General features: G+C 41.3%; 28 pseudogenes; all 28 read left to right on the plus strand.

The window, feature by feature from the left end:
- The first annotated feature begins 65 nt into the window (after positions 1-65).
- LOC137110986 (5S ribosomal RNA) lies at positions 66-184 on the plus strand (annotated as a pseudogene).
- An 867-nt stretch (positions 185-1,051) lies between these two features.
- LOC137110987 (5S ribosomal RNA) lies at positions 1,052-1,170 on the plus strand (annotated as a pseudogene).
- Positions 1,171-2,038: 868 nt separating this feature from the next.
- On the plus strand, positions 2,039-2,157 carry LOC137110371 (5S ribosomal RNA; annotated as a pseudogene).
- An 868-nt stretch (positions 2,158-3,025) lies between these two features.
- LOC137110432 (5S ribosomal RNA) lies at positions 3,026-3,144 on the plus strand (annotated as a pseudogene).
- Positions 3,145-4,001: 857 nt separating this feature from the next.
- On the plus strand, positions 4,002-4,120 carry LOC137110433 (5S ribosomal RNA; annotated as a pseudogene).
- Positions 4,121-4,987: 867 nt separating this feature from the next.
- On the plus strand, positions 4,988-5,106 carry LOC137110988 (5S ribosomal RNA; annotated as a pseudogene).
- Positions 5,107-5,974: 868 nt separating this feature from the next.
- On the plus strand, positions 5,975-6,093 carry LOC137110725 (5S ribosomal RNA; annotated as a pseudogene).
- An 868-nt stretch (positions 6,094-6,961) lies between these two features.
- Positions 6,962-7,080, plus strand: LOC137110434 (5S ribosomal RNA; annotated as a pseudogene).
- An 857-nt stretch (positions 7,081-7,937) lies between these two features.
- On the plus strand, positions 7,938-8,056 carry LOC137110435 (5S ribosomal RNA; annotated as a pseudogene).
- Positions 8,057-8,923: 867 nt separating this feature from the next.
- Positions 8,924-9,042, plus strand: LOC137110205 (5S ribosomal RNA; annotated as a pseudogene).
- Positions 9,043-9,910: 868 nt separating this feature from the next.
- On the plus strand, positions 9,911-10,029 carry LOC137110758 (5S ribosomal RNA; annotated as a pseudogene).
- An 857-nt stretch (positions 10,030-10,886) lies between these two features.
- LOC137110155 (5S ribosomal RNA) lies at positions 10,887-11,005 on the plus strand (annotated as a pseudogene).
- An 857-nt stretch (positions 11,006-11,862) lies between these two features.
- On the plus strand, positions 11,863-11,981 carry LOC137110663 (5S ribosomal RNA; annotated as a pseudogene).
- An 867-nt stretch (positions 11,982-12,848) lies between these two features.
- On the plus strand, positions 12,849-12,967 carry LOC137110933 (5S ribosomal RNA; annotated as a pseudogene).
- Positions 12,968-13,824: 857 nt separating this feature from the next.
- LOC137110774 (5S ribosomal RNA) lies at positions 13,825-13,943 on the plus strand (annotated as a pseudogene).
- Positions 13,944-14,810: 867 nt separating this feature from the next.
- On the plus strand, positions 14,811-14,929 carry LOC137110206 (5S ribosomal RNA; annotated as a pseudogene).
- Positions 14,930-15,797: 868 nt separating this feature from the next.
- LOC137110156 (5S ribosomal RNA) lies at positions 15,798-15,916 on the plus strand (annotated as a pseudogene).
- An 857-nt stretch (positions 15,917-16,773) lies between these two features.
- Positions 16,774-16,892, plus strand: LOC137110664 (5S ribosomal RNA; annotated as a pseudogene).
- An 867-nt stretch (positions 16,893-17,759) lies between these two features.
- On the plus strand, positions 17,760-17,878 carry LOC137110934 (5S ribosomal RNA; annotated as a pseudogene).
- Positions 17,879-18,735: 857 nt separating this feature from the next.
- On the plus strand, positions 18,736-18,854 carry LOC137110775 (5S ribosomal RNA; annotated as a pseudogene).
- An 857-nt stretch (positions 18,855-19,711) lies between these two features.
- Positions 19,712-19,830, plus strand: LOC137110436 (5S ribosomal RNA; annotated as a pseudogene).
- An 857-nt stretch (positions 19,831-20,687) lies between these two features.
- Positions 20,688-20,806, plus strand: LOC137110437 (5S ribosomal RNA; annotated as a pseudogene).
- An 867-nt stretch (positions 20,807-21,673) lies between these two features.
- On the plus strand, positions 21,674-21,792 carry LOC137110438 (5S ribosomal RNA; annotated as a pseudogene).
- Positions 21,793-22,650: 858 nt separating this feature from the next.
- LOC137111334 (5S ribosomal RNA) lies at positions 22,651-22,769 on the plus strand (annotated as a pseudogene).
- An 868-nt stretch (positions 22,770-23,637) lies between these two features.
- On the plus strand, positions 23,638-23,756 carry LOC137111335 (5S ribosomal RNA; annotated as a pseudogene).
- An 868-nt stretch (positions 23,757-24,624) lies between these two features.
- Positions 24,625-24,743, plus strand: LOC137110098 (5S ribosomal RNA; annotated as a pseudogene).
- Positions 24,744-25,600: 857 nt separating this feature from the next.
- Positions 25,601-25,719, plus strand: LOC137110207 (5S ribosomal RNA; annotated as a pseudogene).
- An 868-nt stretch (positions 25,720-26,587) lies between these two features.
- LOC137110759 (5S ribosomal RNA) lies at positions 26,588-26,706 on the plus strand (annotated as a pseudogene).
- The last annotated feature ends 189 nt before the right edge of the window (positions 26,707-26,895 follow it).

The following is a 26,895-nucleotide window of genomic DNA, read 5'->3' on the forward strand; positions in this document are numbered from 1 at the left end:
CTTAGCAAGTGTCATGCATTCTGCTTTTCTAGCGTTTTTAAGAGCTGTTGATAATGTCAAATGCAGCTTACGGCCACACCGCTCTCTAAGCGCCCGATCTCGTCCGATCTCGGCAGCCAAATAGAGCCGGGCCTGGTTAGTACTTGGTAGGAAGACCGCCTGGGAATACCAGGTGCTGTAAGCTTTTTTGCTTGGGTTTACGGGCAGCTCAAGCTGGTGTTACTGCCTATTTATTCATAGAAATTGTTCTATATTTTCATCAAATTTTGTTCTTTCATTGCTGTTTTGCTACTTTATTGGTTTGTCAACCATCGTGCTTCATTACTAGTAGACCATGTTACGGTCATGGCCATATGTGTTGTTTTTATTTTCTTGTTCTTATAGGTGCCCTGCCTGATTGGCCGGATTTGGGGGAAGTACAGGAAGCTGATTGGTCCATCCTACACTTCCTGGAGTTTTAAAAGTACGGTTCCCAACAGCTAGCGAGGCTCTTTCTGGCAGCAGCACCTGTTTGCTGTTCTTGGTTTCCAAATCTTATTTAGCATTTTTGAATTGTTAGGTTTTGTGCCGTGGTTTTGTTTATAAATTGTATATTTTGTAAATAGTATTAAATCTGTAGGGGTGGACTGCCATTTTCTTTTGATTGTTTTCTCTTGTTTTCACATTAGGGAGTTAGGGTTAGCGACTATCTTTTGGTTTGTTTATTTCTATCAGGCTAGCTAGCACTTTCTGTGGGAAATGGCTTATTTTGTTTATTATGTTGGCCTTGGTTCGCCCTGAGTTGTAGTGTCATGTTTTGTTTGACACTTTCTTTCGTTTAAAATAAATATCATTCTGTTGGAACATCTCAATCCTGGATTTTGGTTTGAGGATCGGAGAGGGAACATGCAAATTTATCTTTGTATGTTTCACCCTGACCCCCTAGACAGGGGCGTAACAGACCAGTACAGTTATAGTACTTTGTACTTTGCCACATTTATCTTCTTCTTAGCAAGTGTCATGCATTCTGCTTCTCTAGCGTTTTTAAGAGCTGTTGATAATGTCAAATGCAGCTTACGGCCACACCGCTCTCTAAGCGCCCGATCTCGTCCGATCTCGGCAGCCAAATAGAGCCGGGCCTGGTTAGTACTTGGTAGGAAGACCGCCTGGGAATACCAGGTGCTGTAAGCTTTTTTGCTTGGGTTTACGGGCAGCTCAAGCTGGTGTTACTGCCTATTTATTCATAGAAATTGTTCTATATTTTCATCAAATTTTGTTCTTTCATTGCTGTTTTGCTACTTTATTGGTTTGTCAACCATCGTGCTTCATTACTAGTAGACCATGTTACGGTCATGGCCATATGTGTTGTTTTTATTTTCTTGTTCTTATAGGTGCCCTGCCTGATTGGCTGGATTTGGGGGAAGTACAGGAAGCTGATTGGTCCATCCTACACTTCCTGGAGTTTTAAAAGTACGGTTCCCAACAGCTAGCGAGGCTCTTTCTGGCAGCAGCACCTGTTTGCTGTTCTTAGTTTCCAAATCTTATTTAGCATTTTTGAATTGTTAGGTTTTGTGCCGTGGTTTTGTTTATAAATTGTATATTTTGTAAATAGTATTAAATCTGTAGGGGTGGACTGCCATTTTTCTTTTGATTGTTTTCTCTTGTTTTCACATTAGGGAGTTAGGGTTAGCGACTATTATTTGGTTTGTTTATTTCTATCAGGCTAGCTAGCACTTTCTGTGGGAAATGGCTTATTTTGTTTATTATGTTGGCCTTGGTTCGCCCTGAGTTGTAGTGTCATGTTTTGTTTGACACTTTCTTTCGTTTAAAATAAATATCATTCTGTTGGAACATCTCGATTCTGGATTTTGGTTTGGGGATCGGAGAGGGAACATGCTAATTTATCTTTGTATGTTGCACCCTGACCCCCTAGACAGGGGCGTAACAGACCAGTACAGTTATAGTACTTTGTACTTTGCCACATTTATCTTCTTCTTAGCAAGTGTCATGCATTCTTCTTCTCCAGCGTTTTTAAGAGCTGTTGATGATGTCAAATGCAGCTTACGGCCACACCGCTCTCTGAGCGCCCGATCTCGTCCGATCTCGGCAGCCAAATAGGGCTGGGCCTGGTTAGTACTTGGTAGGAAGACCGCCTGGGAATACCAAGTGCTGTAAGCTTTTTTGCTTGGGTTTACGGGCAGCACAAGCTGGTGTTACTGCCTATTTATTCATAGAAATTGTTCTATATTTTAATCAAATTTTGTTCTTTCATTGCTGTTTTGCTACTTTATTGGTTTGTCAACCATCGTGCTTCATTACTAGTAGACCATGTTACGGTCCTGGCCATATGTGTTGTTTTTATTTTCTTGTTCTTATAGGTGCCCTGCCTGATTGGCCGGATTTGGGGGAAGTACAGGAAGCTGATTGGTCCATCCTACACTTCCTGGAGTTTTAAAAGTACGGTTCCCAACAGCTAGCGAGGCTCTTTCTGGCAGCAGCACCTGTTTGCTGTTCTTGGTTTCCAAACCTTATTTAGCATTTTTGAATTGTTAGGTTTTGTGCCGTGGTTTTGTTTATAAATTGTATATTTTGTAAATAGTATTAAATCTGTAGGGGTGGACTGCCATTTTTCTTTTGATTGTTTTCTCTTGTTTTCGCATTAGGGAGTTAGGGTTAGCGACTGTCTTTTGGTTTGTTTCTTTCTATCAGGCTAGCTAGCACTTTCTGTGGGAAATGGCTTATTTTGTTTATTATGTTGGCCTTGGTTCGCCCTGAGTTGTAGTGTCATGTTTTGTTTGACACTTTCTTTCGTTTAAAATAAATATCATTCTGTTGGAACATCTCAATCCTGGATTTTGGTTTGGGGATCGGAGAGGGAACATGCAAATTTATCTTTGTATGTTTCACCCTGACCCCCTAGACAGGGGCGTAACAGACCAGTACAGTTATAGTACTTTGTACTTTGCCACATTTATCTTCTTCTTAGCAAGTGTCATGCATTCTGCTTCTCTAGCGTTTTTAAGAGCTGTTGATGATATCAAATGCATGTTACGGCCACACCGCTCTCTAAGCGCCCGATCTCGTCCGATCTCGGCAGCCAAATAGGGCCGGGCCTGGTTAGTACTTGGTAGGAAGACCGCCTGGGAATACCAGGTGCTGTAAGCTTTTTTGCTTGGGTTTACGGGCAGCTCAAGCTGGTGTTACTGCCTATTTATTCATAGAAATTGTTCTATATTTTCATCAAATTTTGTTCTTTCATTGCTGTTTTGCTACTTTATTGGTTTGTCAACCATCGTGCTTCATTACTAGTAGACCATGTTACGGTCCTGGCCATATGTGTTGTTTTTATTTTCTTGTTCTTATAGGTGCCGTGCCTGATTGGCCGGATTTGGGGGAAGTACAGGAAGCTGATTGGTCCATCCTACACTTCCTGGAGTTTTAAATGTACGGTTCCCAACAGCTAGCGAGGCTCTTTCTGGCAGCAGCACCTGTTTGCTGTTCTTGGTTTCCAAATCTTATTTAGCATTTTTGAATTGTTAGGTTTTGTGCCGTGGTTTTGTTTATAAATTGTATATTTTGTAAATAGTATTAAATCTGTAGGGGTGAACTGCCATTTTCTTTGGACTGTTTTCACATTAGGGAGTTAGGGTTAGCGACTGTCTTTTGGTTTGTTTCTTTCTATCAGGCTAGCTAGCACTTTCTGTGGGAAATGGCTTATTTTGTTTATTATGTTGGCCTTGGTTCGCCCTGAGTTGTAGTGTCATGTTTTGTTTGACACTTTCTTTCGTTTAAAATAAATATCATTCTGTTGGAACATCTCAATCCTGGATTTTGGTTTGGGGATCGGAGAGGGAACATGCAAATTTATCTTTGTATGTTTCACCCTGACCCCCTAGACAGGGGCGTAACAGACCAGTACAGTTATAGTACTTTGTACTTTGCCACATTTATCTTCTTCTTAGCAAGTGTCATGCATTCTACTTCTCTAGCGTTTTTAAGAGCTGTTGATGATGTCAAATGCATGTTACGGCCACACCGCTCTCTAAGCGCCCGATCTCGTCCGATCTCGGCAGCCAAATAGGGCCGGGCCTGGTTAGTACTTGGTAGGAAGACCGCCTGGGAATACCAGGTGCTGTAAGCTTTTTTGCTTGGGTTTACGGGCAGCTCAAGCTGGTGTTACTGCCTATTTATTCATAGAAATTGTTCTATATTTTCATCAAATTTTGTTCTTTCATTGCTGTTTTGCTACTTTATTGGTTTGTCAACCATCGTGCTTCATTACTAGTAGACCATGTTACGGTCCTGGCCATATGTGTTGTTTTTATTTTCTTGTTCTTATAGGTGCCCTGCCTGATTGGCCGGATTTGGGGGAAGTACAGGAAGCTGATTGGTCCATCCTACACTTCCTGGAGTTTTAAAAGTACGGTTCCCAACAGCTAGCGAGGCTCTTTCTGGCAGCAGCACCTGTTTGCTGTTCTTGGTTTCCAAATCTTATTTAGCATTTTTGAATTGTTAGGTTTTGTGCCGTGGTTTTGTTTATAAATTGTATATTTTGTAAATAGTATTAAATCTGTAGGGGTGGACTGCCATTTTCTTTTGATTGTTTTCTCTTGTTTTCACATTAGGGAGTTAGGGTTAGCGACTATCTTTTGGTTTGTTTATTTCTATCAGGCTAGCTAGCACTTTCTGTGGGAAATGGCTTATTTTGTTTATTATGTTGGCCTTGGTTCGCCCTGAGTTGTAGTGTCATGTTTTGTTTGACACTTTCTTTCGTTTAAAATAAATATCATTCTGTTGGAACATCTCAATCCTGGATTTTGGTTTGAGGATCGGAGAGGGAACATGCAAATTTATCTTTGTATGTTTCACCCTGACCCCCTAGACAGGGGCGTAACAGACCAGTACAGTTATAGTACTTTGTACTTTGCCACATTTATCTTCTTCTTAGCAAGTGTCATGCATTCTGCTTCTCTAGCGTTTTTAAGAGCTGTTGATAATGTCAAATGCAGCTTACGGCCACACCGCTCTCTAAGCGCCCGATCTCGTCCGATCTCGGCAGCCAAATAGAGCCGGGCCTGGTTAGTACTTGGTAGGAAGACCGCCTGGGAATACCAGGTGCTGTAAGCTTTTTTGCTTGGGTTTACGGGCAGCTCAAGCTGGTGTTACTGCCTATTTATTCATAGAAATTGTTCTATATTTTCATCAAATTTTGTTCTTTCATTGCTGTTTTGCTACTTTATTGGTTTGTCAACCATCGTGCTTCATTACTAGTAGACCATGTTACGGTCATGGCCATATGTGTTGTTTTTATTTTCTTGTTCTTATAGGTGCCCTGCCTGATTGGCTGGATTTGGGGGAAGTACAGGAAGCTGATTGGTCCATCCTACACTTCCTGGAGTTTTAAAAGTACGGTTCCCAACAGCTAGCGAGGCTCTTTCTGGCAGCAGCACCTGTTTGCTGTTCTTAGTTTCCAAATCTTATTTAGCATTTTTGAATTGTTAGGTTTTGTGCCGTGGTTTTGTTTATAAATTGTATATTTTGTAAATAGTATTAAATCTGTAGGGGTGGACTGCCATTTTTCTTTTGATTGTTTTCTCTTGTTTTCACATTAGGGAGTTAGGGTTAGCGACTATTATTTGGTTTGTTTATTTCTATCAGGCTAGCTAGCACTTTCTGTGGGAAATGGCTTATTTTGTTTATTATGTTGGCCTTGGTTCGCCCTGAGTTGTAGTGTCATGTTTTGTTTGACACTTTCTTTCGTTTAAAATAAATATCATTCTGTTGGAACATCTCGATTCTGGATTTTGGTTTGGGGATCGGAGAGGGAACATGCTAATTTATCTTTGTATGTTGCACCCTGACCCCCTAGACAGGGGCGTAACAGACCAGTACAGTTATAGTACTTTGTACTTTGCCACATTTATCTTCTTCTTAGCAAGTGTCATGCATTCTTCTTCTCCAGCGTTTTTAAGAGCTGTTGATGATGTCAAATGCAGCTTACGGCCACACCGCTCTCTGAGCGCCCGATCTCGTCCGATCTCGGCAGCCAAATAGGGCTGGGCCTGGTTAGTACTTGTTAGGAAGACCGCCTGGGAATACCAAGTGCTGTAAGCTTTTTTGCTTGGGTTTACGGGCAGCACAAGCTGGTGTTACTGCCTATTTATTCATAGAAATTGTTCTATATTTTAATCAAATTTTGTTCTTTCATTGCTGTTTTGCTACTTTATTGGTTTGTCAACCATCGTGCTTCATTACTAGTAGACCATGTTACGGTCCTGGCCATATGTGTTGTTTTTATTTTCTTGTTCTTATAGGTGCCCTGCCTGATTGGCCGGATTTGGGGGAAGTACAGGAAGCTGATTGGTCCATCCTACACTTCCTGGAGTTTTAAAAGTACGGTTCCCAACAGCTAGCGAGGCTCTTTCTGGCAGCAGCACCTGTTTGCTGTTCTTGGTTTCCAAACCTTATTTAGCATTTTTGAATTGTTAGGTTTTGTGCCGTGGTTTTGTTTATAAATTGTATATTTTGTAAATAGTATTAAATCTGTAGGGGTGGACTGCCATTTTTCTTTTGATTGTTTTCTCTTGTTTTCGCATTAGGGAGTTAGGGTTAGCGACTGTCTTTTGGTTTGTTTCTTTCTATCAGGCTAGCTAGCACTTTCTGTGGGAAATGGCTTATTTTGTTTATTATGTTGGCCTTGGTTCGCCCTGAGTTGTAGTGTCATGTTTTGTTTGACACTTTCTTTCGTTTAAAATAAATATCATTCTGTTGGAACATCTCAATCCTGGATTTTGGTTTGGGGATCGGAGAGGGAACATGCAAATTTATCTTTGTATGTTTCACCCTGACCCCCTAGACAGGGGCGTAACAGACCAGTACAGTTATAGTACTTTGTACTTTGCCACATTTATCTTCTTCTTAGCAAGTGTCATGCATTCTGCTTCTCTAGCGTTTTTAAGAGCTGTTGATGATATCAAATGCATGTTACGGCCACACCGCTCTCTAAGCGCCCGATCTCGTCCGATCTCGGCAGCCAAATAGGGCCGGGCCTGGTTAGTACTTGGTAGGAAGACCGCCTGGGAATACCAGGTGCTGTAAGCTTTTTTGCTTGGGTTTACGGGCAGCTCAAGCTGGTGTTACTGCCTATTTATTCATAGAAATTGTTCTATATTTTCATCAAATTTTGTTCTTTCATTGCTGTTTTGCTACTTTATTGGTTTGTCAACCATCGTGCTTCATTACTAGTAGACCATGTTACGGTCCTGGCCATATGTGTTGTTTTTATTTTCTTGTTCTTATAGGTGCCGTGCCTGATTGGCCGGATTTGGGGGAAGTACAGGAAGCTGATTGGTCCATCCTACACTTCCTGGAGTTTTAAATGTACGGTTCCCAACAGCTAGCGAGGCTCTTTCTGGCAGCAGCACCTGTTTGCTGTTCTTGGTTTCCAAATCTTATTTAGCATTTTTGAATTGTTAGGTTTTGTGCCGTGGTTTTGTTTATAAATTGTATATTTTGTAAATAGTATTAAATCTGTAGGGGTGAACTGCCATTTTCTTTGGACTGTTTTCACATTAGGGAGTTAGGGTTAGCGACTGTCTTTTGGTTTGTTTCTTTCTATCAGGCTAGCTAGCACTTTCTGTGGGAAATGGCTTATTTTGTTTATTATGTTGGCCTTGGTTCGCCCTGAGTTGTAGTGTCATGTTTTGTTTGACACTTTCTTTCGTTTAAAATAAATATCATTCTGTTGGAACATCTCAATCCTGGATTTTGGTTTGGGGATCGGAGAGGGAACATGCAAATTTATCTTTGTATGTTTCACCCTGACCCCCTAGACAGGGGCGTAACAGACCAGTACAGTTATAGTACTTTGTACTTTGCCACATTTATCTTCTTCTTAGCAAGTGTCATGCATTCTACTTCTCTAGCGTTTTTAAGAGCTGTTGATGATGTCAAATGCATGTTACGGCCACACCGCTCTCTAAGCGCCCGATCTCGTCCGATCTCGGCAGCCAAATAGGGCCGGGCCTGGTTAGTACTTGGTAGGAAGACCGCCTGGGAATACCAGGTGCTGTAAGCTTTTTTGCTTGGGTTTACGGGCAGCTCAAGCTGGTGTTACTGCCTATTTATTCATAGAAATTGTTCTATATTTTCATCAAATTTTGTTCTTTCATTGCTGTTTTGCTACTTTATTGGTTTGTCAACCATCGTGCTTCATTACTAGTAGACCATGTTACGGTCCTGGCCATATGTGTTGTTTTTATTTTCTTGTTCTTATAGGTGCCCTGCCTGATTGGCCGGATTTGGGGGAAGTACAGGAAGCTGATTGGTCCATCCTACACTTCCTGGAGTTTTAAAAGTACGGTTCCCAACAGCTAGCGAGGCTCTTTCTGGCAGCAGCACCTGTTTGCTGTTCTTGGTTTCCAAATCTTATTTAGCATTTTTGAATTGTTAGGTTTTGTGCCGTGGTTTTGTTTATAAATTGTATATTTTGTAAATAGTATTAAATCTGTAGGGGTGGACTGCCATTTTCTTTTGATTGTTTTCTCTTGTTTTCACATTAGGGAGTTAGGGTTAGCGACTATCTTTTGGTTTGTTTATTTCTATCAGGCTAGCTAGCACTTTCTGTGGGAAATGGCTTATTTTGTTTATTATGTTGGCCTTGGTTCGCCCTGAGTTGTAGTGTCATGTTTTGTTTGACACTTTCTTTCGTTTAAAATAAATATCATTCTGTTGGAACATCTCAATCCTGGATTTTGGTTTGAGGATCGGAGAGGGAACATGCAAATTTATCTTTGTATGTTTCACCCTGACCCCCTAGACAGGGGCGTAACAGACCAGTACAGTTATAGTACTTTGTACTTTGCCACATTTATCTTCTTCTTAGCAAGTGTCATGCATTCTGCTTCTCTAGCGTTTTTAAGAGCTGTTGATAATGTCAAATGCAGCTTACGGCCACACCGCTCTCTAAGCGCCCGATCTCGTCCGATCTCGGCAGCCAAATAGAACCGGGCCTGGTTAGTACTTGGTAGGAAGACCGCCTGGGAATACCAGGTGCTGTAAGCTTTTTTGCTTGGGTTTACGGGCAGCTCAAGCTGGTGTTACTGCCTATTTATTCATAGAAATTGTTCTATATTTTCATCAAATTTTGTTCTTTCATTGCTGTTTTGCTACTTTATTCGTTTGTCAACCATCGTGCTTCATTACTAGTAGACCATGTTACGGTCATGGCCATATGTGTTGTTTTTATTTTCTTGTTCTTATAGGTGCCCTGCCTGATTGGCCGGATTTGGGGGAAGTACAGGAAGCTGATTGGTCCATCCTACACTTCCTGGAGTTTTAAAAGTATGGTTCCCAACAGCTAGCGAGGCTCTTTCTGGCAGCAGCACCTGTTTGCTGTTCTTAGTTTCCAAATCTTATTTAGCATTTTTGAATTGTTAGGTTTTGTGCCGTGGTTTTGTTTATAAATTGTATATTTTGTAAATAGTATTAAATCTGTAGGGGTGGACTGCCATTTTTCTTTTGATTGTTTTCTCTTGTTTTCACATTAGGGAGTTAGGGTTAGCGACTATCTTTTGGTTTGTTTCTTTCTATCAGGCTAGCTAGCACTTTCTGTGGGAAATGGCTTATTTTGTTTATTATGTTGGCCTTGGTTCGCCCTGAGTTGTAGTGTCATGTTTTGTTTGACACTTTCTTTCGTTTAAAATAAATATCATTCTGTTGGAACATCTCGATTCTGGATTTTGGTTTGGGGATCGGAGAGGGAACATGCTAATTTATCTTTGTATGTTGCACCCTGACCCCCTAGACAGGGGCGTAACAGACCAGTACAGTTATAGTACTTTGTACTTTGCCACATTTATCTTCTTCTTAGCAAGTGTCATGCATTCTGCTTCTCCAGCGTTTTTAAGAGCTGTTGATGATGTCAAATGCAGCTTACGGCCACACCGCTCTCTGAGCGCCCGATCTCGTCCGATCTCAGCAGCCAAATAGGGCCGGACCTGGTTAGTACTTGGTAGGAAGACCGCCTGGGAATACCAGGTGCTGTAAGCTTTTTTGCTTGGGTTTACGGGCAGCTCAAGCTGGTGTTACTGCCTATTTATTCATAGAAATTGTTCTATATTTTCATCAAATTTTGTTCTTTCATTGCTGTTTTGCTACTTTATTGGTTTGTCAACCATCGTGCTTCATTACTAGTAGACCATGTTACGGTCATGGCCATATGTGTTGTTTTTATTTTCTTGTTCTTATAGGTGCCCTGCCTGATTGGCTGGATTTGGGGGAAGTACAGGAAGCTGATTGGTCCATCCTACACTTCCTGGAGTTTTAAAAGTACGGTTCCCAACAGCTAGCGAGGCTCTTTCTGGCAGCAGCACCTGTTTGCTGTTCTTGGTTTCCAAATCTTATTTAGCATTTTTAAATTGTTAGGTTTTGTGCCGTGGTTTTGTTTATAAATTGTATATTTTGTAAATAGTATTAAATCTGTAGGGGTGAACTGCCATTTTCTTTGGACTGTTTTCACATTAGGGAGTTAGGGTTAGCGACTGTCTTTTGGTTTGTTTATTTCTATCAGGCTAGCTAGCACTCTCTGTGGGAAATGGCTTATTTTGTTTATTATGTTGGCCTTGGTTCGCCCTGAGTTGTAGTGTCATGTTTTGTTTGACACTTTCTTTCGTTTAAAATAAATATCATTCTGTTGGAACATCTCGATCCTGGATTTTGGTTTGGGGATCGGAGAGGGAACATGCTAATTTATCTTTGTATGTGGCACCCTGACCCCCTAGACAGGGGCGTAACAGACCAGTACAGTTATAGTACTTTGTACTTTGCCACATTTATCTTCTTCTTAGCAAGTGTCATGCATTCTGCTTCTCCAGCGTTTTTAAGAGCTGTTGATGATGTCAAATGCAGCTTACGGCCACACTGCTCTCTAAGCGCCCGATCTCGTCCGATCTCGGCAGCCAAATAGAGCCGGGCCTGGTTAGTACTTGGTAGGAAGACCGCCTGGGAATACCAGGTGCTGTAAGCTTTTTTGCTTGGGTTTACGGGCAGCACAAGCTGGTGTTACTGCCTATTTATTCATAGAAATTGTTCTATATTTTCATCAAATTTTGTTCTTTCATTGCTGTTTTGCTACTTTATTGGTTTGTCAACCATCGTGCTTCATTACTAATAGACCATGTTACGGTCCTGGCCATATGTGTTGTTTTTATTTTCTTGTTCTTATAGGTGCCCTGCCTGATTGGCCGGATTGGGGGGCAGTACCGGAAGCTGAGTGGTCCATCCTACACTTCCTGGAGTTTTAAAAGTACGGTTCCCAACAGCTAGCGAGGCTCTTTCTGGCATCAGCACCTGTTTGCTGTTCTTTGTTTCCAAACCTTATTTAGTATTTCTGAATTGTTAGGTTTTGTTCCGTGGTTTTGTTTATAAATTGTATATTTTGTAAATAGTATTAAATCTGTAGGGGTGAACTACCATTTTCTTTGGACTGTTTTCACATTAGGGAGTTAGGGTTAGCGACTGTCTTTTGGTTTGTTTATTTCTATCAGGCTAGCTAGCACTTTCTGTGGGAAATGGCTTATTTTGTTTATTATGTTGGCCTTGGTTCGCCCTGAGTTGTAGTGTCATGTTTTGTTTGACACTTTCTTTCGTTTAAAATAAATATCATTCTGTTGGAACATCTCGATCCTGGATTTTGGTTTGGGGATCGGAGAGGGAACATGCTAATTTATCTTTGTATGTTGCACCCTGACCCCCTAGACAGGGGCGTAACAGACCAGTACAGTTATAGTGCTTTGTACTTTGCCACATTTATCTTCTTCTTAGCAAGTGTCATGCATTCTGCTTCTCCAGCGTTTTTGAGAGCTGTTGATGATGTCAAATGCAGCTTATGGCCACACTGCTCTCTAAGCGCCCGATCCCGTCCGATCTCGGCAGCCAAATAGGGCCGGGCCTTGTTAGTACTTGGTAGGAAGACCGCCTGGGAATACCAGGTGCTGTAAGCTTCTTTGCTTGGGTTTACGGGCAGCACAAGCTGGTGTTACTGCCTATTTATTCATAGAAATTGTTCTATATTTTCATCAAATTTTGTTCTTTCATTGCTGTTTTGCTACTTTATTGGTTTGTCAACCATCGTGCTTCATTACTAGTAGACCATGTTACGGTCCTGGCCATATGTGTTGTTTTTATTTTCTTGTTCTTATAGGTGCCGTGCCTGATTGGCCGGATTTGGGGGAAGTACAGGAAGCTGATTGGTCCATCCTACACTTCCTGGAGTTTTAAATGTACGGTTCCCAACAGCTAGCGAGGCTCTTTCTGGCAGCAGCACCTGTTTGCTGTTCTTGGTTTCCAAATCTTATTTAGCATTTTTGAATTGTTAGGTTTTGTGCCGTGGTTTTGTTTATAAATTGTATATTTTGTAAATAGTATTAAATCTGTAGGGGTGGACTGCCATTTTCTTTTGATTGTTTTCTCTTGTTTTCACATTAGGGAGTTAGGGTTAGCGACTATCTTTTGGTTTGTTTATTTCTATCAGGCTAGCTAGCACTTTCTGTGGGAAATGGCTTATTTTGTTTATTATGTTGGCCTTGGTTCGCCCTGAGTTGTAGTGTCATGTTTTGTTTGACACTTTCTTTCGTTTAAAATAAATATCATTCTGTTGGAACATCTCAATCCTGGATTTTGGTTTGGGGATCGGAGAGGGAACATGCAAATTTATCTTTGTATGTTTCACCCTGACCCCCTAGACAGGGGCGTAACAGACCAGTACAGTTATAGTACTTTGTACTTTGCCACATTTATCTTCTTCTTAGCAAGTGTCATGCATTCTGCTTCTCTAGCGTTTTTAAGAGCTGTTGATGATGTCAAATGCATGTTACGGACACACCGCTCTCTAAGCGCCCGATCTCGTCCGATCTCGGCAGCCAAATAGGGCCGGGCCTGGTTAGTACTTGGTAGGAAGACCGCCTGGGAATACTAGGTGCTGTAAGCTTTTTTGCTTGGGTTTACGGGCAGCTCAAGCTGGTGTTACTGCCTATTTATTCATAGAAATTGTTCTATATTTTCATCAAATTTTGTTCTTTCATTGCTGTTTTGCTACTTTATTGGTTTGCCAACCATCGTGCTTCATTACTAGTAGACCATGTTACGGTCCTGGCCATATGTGTTGTTTTTATTTTCTTGTTCTTATAGGTGCCCTGCCTGATTGGCCGGATTGGGGGGCAGTACAGGAAGATGATTGGTCCATCCTTCACTTCCTGGAGTTTTAAAAGTACGGTTCCCAACAGCTAGCGAGGCTCTTTCTGGCATCAGCACCTGTTTGCTGTTCTTGGTTTCCAAACCTTATTTAGCATTTTTGAATTGTTAGGTTTTGTGCCGTGGTTTTGTTTATAAATTGTATATTTTGTAAATAGTATTAAATCTGTAGGGGTGAACTGCCATTTTCTTTGGACTGTTTTCACATTAGGGAGTTAGGGTTAGCGACTGTCTTTTGGTTTGTTTCTTTCTATCAGGCTAGCTAGCACTTTCTGTGGGAAATGGCTTATTTTGTTTATTATGTTGGCCTTGGTTCGCCCTGAGTTGTAGTGTCATGTTTTGTTTGACACTTTCTTTCGTTTAAAATAAATATCATTCTGTTGGAACATCTCAATCCTGGATTTTGGTTTGGGGATCGGAGAGGGAACATGCAAATTTATCTTTGTATGTTTCACCCTGATCCCCTAGACAGGGGCGTAACAGACCAGTACAGTTATAGTACTTTGTACTTTGACACATTTATCTTATTCTTAGCAAGAGTCATGCATTCTGCTTCTCTAGCGTTTTTAAGAGCTGTTGATGATGTCAAATGCATGTTACGGCCACACCGCTCTCTAAGCGCCCGATCTCGTCCGATCTCGGCAGCCAAATAGGGCCGGGCCTGGTTAGTACTTGGTAGGAAGACCGCCTGGGAATACTAGGTGCTGTAAGCTTTTTTGCTTGGGTTTACGGGCAGCTCAAGCTGGTGTTACTGCCTATTTATTCATAGAAATTGTTCTATATTTTCATCAAATTTTGTTCTTTCATTGCTGTTTTGCTACTTTATTGGTTTGTCAACCATCGTGCTTCATTACTAGTAGACCATGTTACGGTCCTGGCCATATGTGTTGTTTTTATTTTCTTGTTCTTATAGGTGCCCTGCCTGATTGGCCGGATTTGGGGGAAGTACAGGAAGCTGATTGGTCCATCCTACACTTCCTGGAGTTTTAAAAGTACGGTTCCCAACAGCTAGCGAGGCTCTTTCTGGCAGCAGCACCTGTTTGCTGTTCTTGGTTTCCAAATCTTATTTAGCATTTTTGAATTGTTAGGTTTTGTGCCGTGGTTTTGTTTATAAATTGTATATTTTGTAAATAGTATTAAATCTGTAGGGGTGGACTGCCATTTTCTTTTGATTGTTTTCTCTTGTTTTCACATTAGGGAGTTAGGGTTAGCGACTATCTTTTGGTTTGTTTATTTCTATCAGGCTAGCTAGCACTTTCTGTGGGAAATGGCTTATTTTGTTTATTATGTTGGCCTTGGTTCGCCCTGAGTTGTAGTGTCATGTTTTGTTTGACACTTTCTTTCGTTTAAAATAAATATCATTCTGTTGGAACATCTCAATCCTGGATTTTGGTTTGAGGATCGGAGAGGGAACATGCAAATTTATCTTTGTATGTTTCACCCTGACCCCCTAGACAGGGGCGTAACAGACCAGTACAGTTATAGTACTTTGTACTTTGCCACATTTATCTTCTTCTTAGCAAGTGTCATGCATTCTGCTTCTCTAGCGTTTTTAAGAGCTGTTGATAATGTCAAATGCAGCTTACGGCCACACCGCTCTCTAAGCGCCCGATCTCGTCCGATCTCGGCAGCCAAATAGAACCGGGCCTGGTTAGTACTTGGTAGGAAGACCGCCTGGGAATACCAGGTGCTGTAAGCTTTTTTGCTTGGGTTTACGGGCAGCTCAAGCTGGTGTTACTGCCTATTTATTCATAGAAATTGTTCTATATTTTCATCAAATTTTGTTCTTTCATTGCTGTTTTGCTACTTTATTCGTTTGTCAACCATCGTGCTTCATTACTAGTAGACCATGTTACGGTCATGGCCATATGTGTTGTTTTTATTTTCTTGTTCTTATAGGTGCCCTGCCTGATTGGCCGGATTTGGGGGAAGTACAGGAAGCTGATTGGTCCATCCTACACTTCCTGGAGTTTTAAAAGTATGGTTCCCAACAGCTAGCGAGGCTCTTTCTGGCAGCAGCACCTGTTTGCTGTTCTTAGTTTCCAAATCTTATTTAGCATTTTTGAATTGTTAGGTTTTGTGCCGTGGTTTTGTTTATAAATTGTATATTTTGTAAATAGTATTAAATCTGTAGGGGTGGACTGCCATTTTTCTTTTGATTGTTTTCTCTTGTTTTCACATTAGGGAGTTAGGGTTAGCGACTGTCTTTTGGTTTGTTTATTTCTATCAGGCTAGCTAGCACTCTCTGTGGGAAATGGCTTATTTTGTTTATTATGTTGGCCTTGGTTCGCCCTGAGTTGTAGTGTCATGTTTTGTTTGACACTTTCTTTCGTTTAAAATAAATATCATTCTGTTGGAACATCTCGATCCTGGATTTTGGTTTGGGGATCGGAGAGGGAACATGCTAATTTATCTTTGTATGTGGCACCCTGACCCCCTAGACAGGGGCGTAACAGACCAGTACAGTTATAGTACTTTGTACTTTGCCACATTTATCTTCTTCTTAGCAAGTGTCATGCATTCTGCTTCTCCAGCGTTTTTAAGAGCTGTTGATGATGTCAAATGCAGCTTACGGCCACACTGCTCTCTAAGCGCCCGATCTCGTCCGATCTCGGCAGCCAAATAGAGCCGGGCCTGGTTAGTACTTGGTAGGAAGACCGCCTGGGAATACCAGGTGCTGTAAGCTTTTTTGCTTGGGTTTACGGGCAGCACAAGCTGGTGTTACTGCCTATTTATTCATAGAAATTGTTCTATATTTTCATCAAATTTTGTTCTTTCATTGCTGTTTTGCTACTTTATTGGTTTGTCAACCATCGTGCTTCATTACTAATAGACCATGTTACGGTCCTGGCCATATGTGTTGTTTTTATTTTCTTGTTCTTATAGGTGCCCTGCCTGATTGGCCGGATTGGGGGGCAGTACCGGAAGCTGAGTGGTCCATCCTACACTTCCTGGAGTTTTAAAAGTACGGTTCCCAACAGCTAGCGAGGCTCTTTCTGGCATCAGCACCTGTTTGCTGTTCTTTGTTTCCAAACCTTATTTAGTATTTCTGAATTGTTAGGTTTTGTTCCGTGGTTTTGTTTATAAATTGTATATTTTGTAAATAGTATTAAATCTGTAGGGGTGAACTACCATTTTCTTTGGACTGTTTTCACATTAGGGAGTTAGGGTTAGCGACTGTCTTTTGGTTTGTTTATTTCTATCAGGCTAGCTAGCACTTTCTGTGGGAAATGGCTTATTTTGTTTATTATGTTGGCCTTGGTTCGCCCTGAGTTGTAGTGTCATGTTTTGTTTGACACTTTCTTTCGTTTAAAATAAATATCATTCTGTTGGAACATCTCGATCCTGGATTTTGGTTTGGGGATCGGAGAGGGAACATGCTAATTTATCTTTGTATGTTGCACCCTGACCCCCTAGACAGGGGCGTAACAGACCAGTACAGTTATAGTGCTTTGTACTTTGCCACATTTATCTTCTTCTTAGCAAGTGTCATGCATTCTGCTTCTCCAGCGTTTTTGAGAGCTGTTGATGATGTCAAATGCAGCTTATGGCCACACTGCTCTCTAAGCGCCCGATCCCGTCCGATCTCGGCAGCCAAATAGGGCCGGGCCTTGTTAGTACTTGGTAGGAAGACCGCCTGGGAATACCAGGTGCTGTAAGCTTCTTTGCTTGGGTTTACGGGCAGCACAAGCTGGTGTTACTGCCTATTTATTCATAGAAATTGTTCTATATTTTCATCAAATTTTGTTCTTTCATTGCTGTTTTGCTACTTTATTGGTTTGTCAACCATCGTGCTTCATTACTAGTAGACCATGTTACGGTCCTGGCCATATGTGTTGTTTTTATTTTCTTGTTCTTATAGGTGCCGTGCCTGATTGGCCGGATTTGGGGGAAGTACAGGAAGCTGATTGGTCCATCCTACACTTCCTGGAGTTTTAAATGTACGGTTCCCAACAGCTAGCGAGGCTCTTTCTGGCAGCAGCACCTGTTTGCTGTTCTTGGTTTCCAAATCTTATTTAGCATTTTTGAATTGTTAGGTTTTGTGCCGTGGTTTTGTTTATAAATTGTATATTTTGTAAATAGTATTAAATCTGTAGGGGTGGACTGCCATTTTCTTTTGATTGTTTTCTCTTGTTTTCACATTAGGGAGTTAGGGTTAGCGACTATCTTTTGGTTTGTTTATTTCTATCAGGCTAGCTAGCACTTTCTGTGGGAAATGGCTTATTTTGTTTATTATGTTGGCCTTGGTTCGCCCTGAGTTGTAGTGTCATGTTTTGTTTGACACTTTCTTTCGTTTAAAATAAATATCATTCTGTTGGAACATCTCAATCCTGGATTTTGGTTTGGGGATCGGAGAGGGAACATGCAAATTTATCTTTGTATGTTTCACCCTGACCCCCTAGACAGGGGCGTAACAGACCAGTACAGTTATAGTACTTTGTACTTTGCCACATTTATCTTCTTCTTAGCAAGTGTCATGCATTCTGCTTCTCTAGCGTTTTTAAGAGCTGTTGATGATGTCAAATGCATGTTACGGACACACCGCTCTCTAAGCGCCCGATCTCGTCCGATCTCGGCAGCCAAATAGGGCCGGGCCTGGTTAGTACTTGGTAGGAAGACCGCCTGGGAATACTAGGTGCTGTAAGCTTTTTTGCTTGGGTTTACGGGCAGCTCAAGCTGGTGTTACTGCCTATTTATTCATAGAAATTGTTCTATATTTTCATCAAATTTTGTTCTTTCATTGCTGTTTTGCTACTTTATTGGTTTGCCAACCATCGTGCTTCATTACTAGTAGACCATGTTACGGTCCTGGCCATATGTGTTGTTTTTATTTTCTTGTTCTTATAGGTGCCCTGCCTGATTGGCCGGATTGGGGGGCAGTACAGGAAGATGATTGGTCCATCCTACACTTCCTGGAGTTTTAAAAGTACGGTTCCCAACAGCTAGCGAGGCTCTTTCTGGCATCAGCACCTGTTTGCTGTTCTTGGTTTCCAAACCTTATTTAGCATTTTTGAATTGTTAGGTTTTGTGCCGTGGTTTTGTTTATAAATTGTATATTTTGTAAATAGTATTAAATCTGTAGGGGTGAACTGCCATTTTCTTTGGACTGTTTTCACATTAGGGAGTTAGGGTTAGCGACTGTCTTTTGGTTTGTTTCTTTCTATCAGGCTAGCTAGCACTTTCTGTGGGAAATGGCTTATTTTGTTTATTATGTTGGCCTTGGTTCGCCCTGAGTTGTAGTGTCATGTTTTGTTTGACACTTTCTTTCGTTTAAAATAAATATCATTCTGTTGGAACATCTCAATCCTGGATTTTGGTTTGGGGATCGGAGAGGGAACATGCAAATTTATCTTTGTATGTTTCACCCTGATCCCCTAGACAGGGGCGTAACAGACCAGTACAGTTATAGTACTTTGTACTTTGACACATTTATCTTATTCTTAGCAAGAGTCATGCATTCTGCTTCTCTAGCGTTTTTAAGAGCTGTTGATGATGTCAAATGCATGTTACGGCCACACCGCTCTCTAAGCGCCCGATCTCGTCCGATCTCGGCAGCCAAATAGGGCCGGGCCTGGTTAGTACTTGGTAGGAAGACCGCCTGGGAATACTAGGTGCTGTAAGCTTTTTTGCTTGGGTTTACGGGCAGCTCAAGCTGGTGTTACTGCCTATTTATTCATAGAAATTGTTCTATATTTTCATCAAATTTTGTTCTTTCATTGCTGTTTTGCTACTTTATTGGTTTGCCAACCATCGTGCTTCATTACTAGTAGACCATGTTACGGTCCTGGCCATATGTGTTGTTTTTATTTTCTTGTTCTTATAGGTGCCCTGCCTGATTGGCCGGATTGGGGGGCAGTACAGGAAGATGATTGGTCCATCCTACACTTCCTGGAGTTTTAAAAGTACGGTTCCCAACAGCTAGCGAGGCTCTTTCTGGCATCAGCACCTGTTTGCTGTTCTTGGTTTCCAAACCTTATTTAGCATTTTTGAATTGTTAGGTTTTGTGCCGTGGTTTTGTTTATAAATTGTATATTTTGTAAATAGTATTAAATCTGTAGGGGTGAACTGCCATTTTCTTTGGACTGTTTTCACATTAGGGAGTTAGGGTTAGCGACTGTCTTTTGGTTTGTTTATTTCTATCAGGCTAGCTAGCACTTTCTGTGGGAAATGGCTTATTTTGTTTATTATGTTGGCCTTGGTTCGCCCTGAGTTGTAGTGTCATGTTTTGTTTGACACTTTCTTTCGTTTAAAATAAATATCATTCTGTTGGAACATCTCGATCCTGGATTTTGGTTTGGGGATCGGAGAGGGAACATGCTAATTTATCTTTGTATGTTGCACCCTGACCCCCTAGAAAGGGGCGTAACAGACCAGTACAGTTATAGTACTTTGTACTTTGACACATTTATCTTCTTCTTAGCAAGTGTCATGCATTCTGCTTCTCCAGCGTTTTTAAGAGCTGTTGATGATATCAAATGCATGTTACGGCCACACCGCTCTCTAAGCGCCCGATCTCGTCCGATCTCGGCAGCCAAATAGGGCCGGGCCTGGTTAGTACTTGGTAGGAAGACCGCCTGGGAATACCAGGTGCTGTAAGCTTTTTTGCTTGGGTTTACGGGCAGCTCAAGCTGGTGTTACTGCCTATTTATTCATAGAAATTGTTCTATATTTTCATCAAATTTTGTTCTTTCATTGCTTTTTTGCTACTTTATTGGTTTGTCAACCATCGTGCTTCATTACTAGTAGACCATGTTACGGTCCTGGCCATATGTGTTGTTTTTATTTTCTTGTTCTTATAGGTGCCCTGCCTGATTGGCCGGATTTGGGGGAAGTACAGGATGCTGATTGGTCCATCCTACACTTCCTGGAGTTTTAAATGTACGGTTCCCAACAGCTAGCGAGGCTCTTTCTGGCAGCAGCACCTGTTTGCTGTTCTTGGTTTCCAAATCTTATTTAGCATTTTTGCATTGTTAGGTTTTGTGCCGTGGTTTTGTTTATAAATTGTATATTTTGTAAATAGTATTAAATCTGTAGGGGTGAACTGCCATTTTCTTTGGACTGTTTTCACATTAGGGAGTTAGGGTTAGCGACTGTCTTTTGGTTTGTTTTTTTCTATCAGGCTAGCTAGCACTTTCTGTGGGAAATGGCTTATTTTGTTTATTATGTTGGCCTTGGTTCGCCCTGAGTTGTAGTGTCATGTTTTGTTTGACACTTTCTTTCGTTTAAAATAAATATCATTCTGTTGGAACATCTCGATCCTGGATTTTGGTTTGGGGATCGGAGAGGGAACATGCTAATTTATCTTTGTATGTTGCACCCTGACCCCCTAGAAAGGGGCGTAACAGACCAGTACAGTTATAGTAGTTTGTACTTTGCCACATTTATCTTCTTCTTAGCAAGTGTCATGCATTCTGCTTCTCTAGCGTTTTTAAGAGCTGTTGATGATGTCAAATGCATGTTACGGCCACACCGCTCTCTAAGCGCCCGATCTCGTCCGATCTCGGCAGCCAAATAGGGCCGGGCCTGGTTAGTACTTGGTAGGAAGACCGCCTGGGAATACCAGGTGCTGTAAGCTTTTTTGCTTGGGTTTACGGGCAGCTCAAGCTGGTGTTACTGCCTATTTATTCATAGAAATTGTTCTATATTTTCATCAAATTTTGTTCTTTCATTGCTGTTTTGCTACTTTATTGGTTTGTCAACCATCGTGCTTCATTACTAGTAGACCATGTTACGGTCCTGGCCATATGTGTTGTTTTTATTTTCTTGTTCTTATAGGTGCCCTGCCTGATTGGCCGGATTTGGGGGAAGTACAGGAAGCTGATTGGTCCATCCTACACTTCCTGGAGTTTTAAAAGTACGGTTCCCAACAGCTAGCGAGGCTCTTTCTGGCAGCAGCAACTGTTTGCTGTTCTTGGTTTCCAAATCTTATTTAGCATTTTTGAATTGTTAGGTTTTGTGCCGTGGTTTTGTTTATAAATTGTATATTTTGTAAATAGTATTAAATCTGTAGGGGTGGACTGCCATTTTCTTTTGATTGTTTTCTCTTGTTTTCACATTAGGGAGTTAGGGTTAGCGACTATCTTTTGGTTTGTTTATTTCTATCAGGCTAGCTAGCACTTTCTGTGGGAAATGGCTTATTTTGTTTATTATGTTGGCCTTGGTTCGCCCTGAGTTGTAGTATCATGTTTTGTTTGACACTTTCTTTCGTTTAAAATAAATATCATTCTGTTGGAACATCTCAATCCTGGATTTTGGTTTGAGGATCGGAGAGGGAACATGCAAATTTATCTTTGTATGTTTCACCCTGACCCCCTAGACAGGGGCGTAACAGACCAGTACAGTTATAGTACTTTGTACTTTGCCACATTTATCTTCTTCTTAGCAAGTGTCATGCATTCTGCTTCTCTAGCGTTTTTAAGAGCTGTTGATGATGTCAAATGCATGTTACGGCCACACCGCTCTCTAAGCGCCCGATCTCGTCCGATCTCGGCAGCCAAATAGGGCCGGGCCTGGTTAGTACTTGGTAGGAAGACCGCCTGGGAATACCAGGTGCTGTAAGCTTTTTTTGCTTGGGTTTACGGGCAGCTCAAGCTGGTGTTACTGCCTATTTATTCATAGAAATTGTTCTATATTTTCATCAAATTTTGTTCTTTCATTGCTGTTTTGCTACTTTATTGGTTTGTCAACCATCGTGCTTCATTACTAGTAGACCATGTTACGGTCCTGGCCATATGTGTTGTTTTTATTTTCTTGTTCTTATAGGTGCCCTGCCTGATTGGCCGGATTTGGGGGAAGTACAGGAAGCTGATTGGTCCATCCTACACTTCCTGGAGTTTTAAAAGTACGGTTCCCAACAGCTAGCGAGGCTCTTTCTGGCAGCAGCACCTGTTTGCTGTTCTTGGTTTCCAAATCTTATTTAGCATTTTTGAATCGTTAGGTTTTGTGCCGTGGTTTTGTTTATAAATTGTATATTTTGTAAATAGTATTAAATCTGTAGGGGTGAACTGCCATTTTCTTTGAACTGTTTTCACATTAGGGAGTTAGGGTTAGCGACTGTCTTTTGGTTTGTTTCTTTCTATCAGGCTAGCTAGCACTTTCTGTGGGAAATTGCTTATTTTGTTTATTATGTTGGCCTTGGTTCGCCCTTAGTTGTAGTGTCATGTTTTGTTTGACACTTTCTTTCGTTTAAAATAAATATCATTCTGTTGGAACATCTCGATCCTGGATTTTGGTTTGGGGATCGGAGAGGGAACATGCTAATTTATCTTTGTATGTTGCACCCTGACCCCCTAGACAGGGGCGTAACAGACCAGTACAGTTATAGTACTTTGTACTTTGCCACATTTATCTTCTTCTTAGCAAGTGTCATGCATTCTGCTTCTCCAGCGTTTTTAAGAGCTGTTGATGATATCAAATGCAGCTTACGGCCACACCGCTCTCTAAACGCCCGATCTCGTCCGATCTCGGCAGCCAAATAGAGCCGGGCCTGGTTAGTACTTGGTAGGAAGACCGCCTGGGAATACCAGGTGCTGTAAGCTTTTTTGCTTGGGTTTACGGGCAGCACAAGCTGGTGTTACTGCCTATTTATTCGTAGAAATTGTTCTATATTTTCATCAAATTTTGTTCTTTCATTGCTGTTTTGCTACTTTATTGGTTTGCCGACCATCGTGCTTCATTACTAGTAGACCATGTTACGGTCCTGGCCATATGTGTTGTTTTTATTTTCTTGTTCTTATAGGTGCCCTGCCTGATTGGCCGGATTGGGGGGCAGTACAGGAAGCTGATTGGTCCATCCTACACTTCCTGGAGTTTTAAAAGTACGGTTCCCAACAGCTAGCGAGGCTCTTTCTGGCATCAGCACCTGTTTGCTGTTCTTGGTTTCCAAACCTTATTTAGCATTTTTGAATTGTTAGGTTTTGTGCCGTGGTTTTGTTTATAAATTGTATATTTTGTAAATAGTATTAAATCTGTAGGGGTGGACTGCCATTTTTCTTTTGATTGTTTTCTCTTGTTTTCACATTAGGGAGTTAGGGTTAGCGACTGTCTTTTGGTTTGTTTCTTTCTATCAGGCTAGCTAGCACTCTCTGTGGGAAATTGCTTATTTTGTTTATTATGTTGGCCTTGGTTCGCCCTGAGTTGTAGTGTCATGTTTTGTTTGACACTTTCTTTCGTTTAAAATAAATATCATTCTGTTGGAACATCTCGATCCTGGATTTTGGTTTGGGGATCGGAGAGGGAACATGCTAATTTATCTTTGTATGTTGCACCCTGACCCCCTAGACAGGGGCGTAACAGACCAGTACAGTTATAGTACTTTGTACTTTGCCACATTTATCTTCTTCTTAGCAAGTGTCATGCATTCTGCTTCTCCAGCGTTTTTAAGAGCTGTTGATGATATCAAATGCAGCTTACGGCCACACCGCTCTCTAAACGCCCGATCTCGTCCGATCTCGGCAGCCAAATAGAGCCGGGCCTGGTTAGTACTTGGTAGGAAGACCGCCTGGGAATACCAGGTGCTGTAAGCTTTTTTGCTTGGGTTTACGGGCAGCACAAGCTGGTGTTACTGCCTATTTATTCATAGAAATTGTTCTATATTTTCATCAAATTTTGTTCTTTAATTGCTGTTTTGCTACTTTATTGGTTTGCCGACCATCGTGCTTCATTACTAGTAGACCATGTTACGGTCCTGGCCATATGTGTTGTTTTTATTTTCTTGTTCTTATAGGTGCCCTGCCTGATTGGCCGGATTGGGGGGCAGTACAGGAAGCTGATTGGTCCATCCTACACTTCCTGGAGTTTTAAAAGTACGGTTCCCAACAGCTAGCGAGGCTCTTTCTGGCATCAGCACCTGTTTGCTGTTCTTGGTTTCCAAACCTTATTTAGCATTTTTGAATTGTTAGGTTTTGTGCCGTGGTTTTGTTTATAAATTGTATATTTTGTAAATAGTATTAAATCTGTAGGGGTGGACTGCCATTTTTCTTTTGATTGTTTTCTCTTGTTTTCACATTAGGGAGTTAGGGTTAGCGACTGTCTTTTGGTTTGTTTCTTTCTATCAGGCTAGCTAGCACTTTCTGTGGGAAATGGCTTATTTTGTTTATTATGTTGGCCTTGGTTCGCCCTGAGTTGTAGTGTCATGTTTTGTTTGACACTTTCTTTCGTTTAAAATAAATATCATTCTGTTGGAACATCTCAATCCTGGATTTTGGTTTGGGGATCGGAGAGGGAACATGCAAATTTATCTTTGTATGTTTCACCCTGATCCCCTAGACAGGGGCGTAACAGACCAGTACAGTTATAGTACTTTGTACTTTGCCACATTTATCTTATTCTTAGCAAGAGTCATGCATTCTGCTTCTCTAGCGTTTTTAAGAGCTGTTGATGATGTCAAATGCAGCTTACGGCCACACCGCTCTCTAAGTGCCCGATCTCGTCCGATCTCGGCAGCCAAATAGAGCCGGGCCTGGTTAGTACTTGGTAGGAAGACCGCCTGGGAATACCAGGTGCTGTAAGCTTTTTTGCTTGGGTTTACGGGCAGCACAAGCTGGTGTTACTGCCTATTTATTCGTAGAAATTGTTCTATATTTTCATCAAATTTTGTTCTTTCATTGCTGTTTTGCTACTTTATTGGTTTGCCAACCATCGTGCTTCATTACTAGTAGACCATGTTACGGTCCTGGCCATATGTGTTGTTTTTATTTTCTTGTTCTTATAGGTGCCCTGCCTGATTGGCCGGATTGGGGGGCAGTACAGGAAGCTGATTGGTCCATCCTACACTTCCTGGAGTTTTAAAAGTACGGTTCCCAACAGCTAGCGAGGCTCTTTCTGGCATCAGCACCTGTTTGCTGTTCTTGGTTTCCAAACCTTATTTAGCATTTTTGAATTGTTAGGTTTTGTGCCGTGGTTTTGTTTATAAATTGTATATTTTGTAAATAGTATTAAATCTGTAGGGGTGAACTGCCATTTTCTTTGGACTGTTTTCACATTAGGGAGTTAGGGTTAGCGACTATCTTTTGGTTTGTTTATTTCTATCAGGCTAGCTAGCACTTTCTGTGGGAAATGGCTTATTTTGTTTATTATGTTGGCCTTGGTTCGCCCTGAGTTGTAGTGTCATGTTTTGTTTGACACTTTCTTTCGTTTAAAATAAATATCATTCTGTTGGAACATCTCAATCCTGGATTTTGGTTTGAGGATCGGAGAGGGAACATGCAAATTTATCTTTGTATGTTTCACCCTGACCCCCTAGACAGGGGCGTAACAGACCAGTACAGTTATAGTACTTTGTACTTTGCCACATTTATCTTCTTCTTAGCAAGTGTCATGCATTCTGCTTCTCTAGCGTTTTTAAGAGCTGTTGATAATGTCAAATGCAGCTTACGGCCACACCGCTCTCTAAGCGCCCGATCTCGTCCGATCTCGGCAGCCAAATAGAACCGGGCCTGGTTAGTACTTGGTAGGAAGACCGCCTGGGAATACCAGGTGCTGTAAGCTTTTTTGCTTGGGTTTACGGGCAGCTCAAGCTGGTGTTACTGCCTATTTATTCATAGAAATTGTTCTATATTTTCATCAAATTTTGTTCTTTCATTGCTGTTTTGCTACTTTATTCGTTTGTCAACCATCGTGCTTCATTACTAGTAGACCATGTTACGGTCATGGCCATATGTGTTGTTTTTATTTTCTTGTTCTTATAGGTGCCCTGCCTGATTGGCCGGATTTGGGGGAAGTACAGGAAGCTGATTGGTCCATCCTACACTTCCTGGAGTTTTAAAAGTATGGTTCCCAACAGCTAGCGAGGCTCTTTCTGGCAGCAGCACCTGTTTGCTGTTCTTAGTTTCCAAATCTTATTTAGCATTTTTGAATTGTTAGGTTTTGTGCCGTGGTTTTGTTTATAAATTGTATATTTTGTAAATAGTATTAAATCTGTAGGGGTGGACTGCCATTTTTCTTTTGATTGTTTTCTCTTGTTTTCACATTAGGGAGTTAGGGTTAGCGACTATCTTTTGGTTTGTTTCTTTCTATCAGGCTAGCTAGCACTTTCTGTGGGAAATGGCTTATTTTGTTTATTATGTTGGCCTTGGTTCGCCCTGAGTTGTAGTGTCATGTTTTGTTTGACACTTTCTTTCGTTTAAAATAAATATCATTCTGTTGGAACATCTCGATTCTGGATTTTGGTTTGGGGATCGGAGAGGGAACATGCTAATTTATCTTTGTATGTTGCACCCTGACCCCCTAGACAGGGGCGTAACAGACCAGTACAGTTATAGTACTTTGTACTTTGCCACATTTATCTTCTTCTTAGCAAGTGTCATGCATTCTGCTTCTCCAGCGTTTTTAAGAGCTGTTGATGATGTCAAATGCAGCTTACGGCCACACCGCTCTCTGAGCGCCCGATCTCGTCCGATCTCAGCAGCCAAATAGGGCCGGACCTGGTTAGTACTTGGTAGGAAGACCGCCTGGGAATACCAGGTGCTGTAAGCTTTTTTGCTTGGGTTTACGGGCAGCTCAAGCTGGTGTTACTGCCTATTTATTCATAGAAATTGTTCTATATTTTCATCAAATTTTGTTCTTTCATTGCTGTTTTGCTACTTTATTGGTTTGTCAACCATCGTGCTTCATTACTAGTAGACCATGTTACGGTCATGGCCATATGTGTTGTTTTTATTTTCT

The sequence above is a fragment of the Channa argus genome, unplaced genomic scaffold (assembly GCF_033026475.1).
Source record: "Channa argus isolate prfri unplaced genomic scaffold, Channa argus male v1.0 Contig009, whole genome shotgun sequence".
NCBI lineage: Eukaryota > Metazoa > Chordata > Actinopteri > Anabantiformes > Channidae > Channa > Channa argus.